We start from the raw sequence: 941 nt of genomic DNA, 5'->3' as shown, positions 1-941 counted from the left end.
AAAAAAAAAAAAAAAAGGAGACAATCATTGTTATTTCCTCCAATCCAGGGTTTCTCAGAGATCACTGGCAGAATTTCTAAGTTTACCAAATTGAGTTTTTCCAGTGTGCTGTCATGTTGAGGATGCACACAATCCACCTCAAGATAAATAATTTTAAATAAAATAAAATAAATTGACATTTAAAATCATTTTCATTGAATCTAGTTTAAAGGTCGAGAGCAAGGATGGAAGTGAAACAGAAACTGAGTACTTGTGTTCTTTTTCTTACCTGTGATCATTAAATAACTTACCTCGTGTCAAGGTCCCATCAAAAAACCAAAGGCCTTTCCTCAGTTGGGGAAAATTGAGGAGAATTTTGTAAAGGAACTATTTACAAAACTGTGGGCAGAGCTTTAAAAAGGTAGAGTAATCCTGGGGTTAGTAACAGTGGAGGAATTGAAACCACTCTTAATAAGAAAGAGAGGAAAAAAAAAAGAACAACAACCCATTGTCACAAAGTCAATTCTGACTCCCAGTGACACTATATCCTTATAGCTGAACTGCTATAAATATTTATGGATGCAGACTGACTCATCTTTCTCCCAGAGTGGCTGGTAGATTTAAACCACCGTCCTTTTGGGTAATAGCCCAAAGCCTTAACCACTAAACCACCAGAGCTCCTTGTAATAAAGAGAAGAAAATGTTATTACAACCCAGAGAGAAAGCTGTGTAGGGGGAGAACCAACTGCCTAACATTTCATCAGGAAGGAGGAAGGAGATAAATACCTTTTCTTCTCTCCCTCTGATCTTCCTCTGGTGTTCTCTACTGAGCAACCTGTGTGGAAGATAGAATGCAAGAGAGTCATGTGACGTTGCTCCCAGGAACAGAGCAGAGTGGAGAAGGACAGACAGTGGCTCTGCAGGTGCAAACAAAAGATAATTCAAAACAGCCCACATATTGG

This window comes from Orycteropus afer, unplaced genomic scaffold (genome assembly GCF_000298275.1).
Source record: "Orycteropus afer afer isolate SDZICR_OR568_19922 unplaced genomic scaffold, OryAfe1.0 scaffold00043, whole genome shotgun sequence".
Taxonomy (NCBI): domain Eukaryota; kingdom Metazoa; phylum Chordata; class Mammalia; order Tubulidentata; family Orycteropodidae; genus Orycteropus; species Orycteropus afer.
This window is presented reverse-complemented; position numbering follows the sequence as displayed.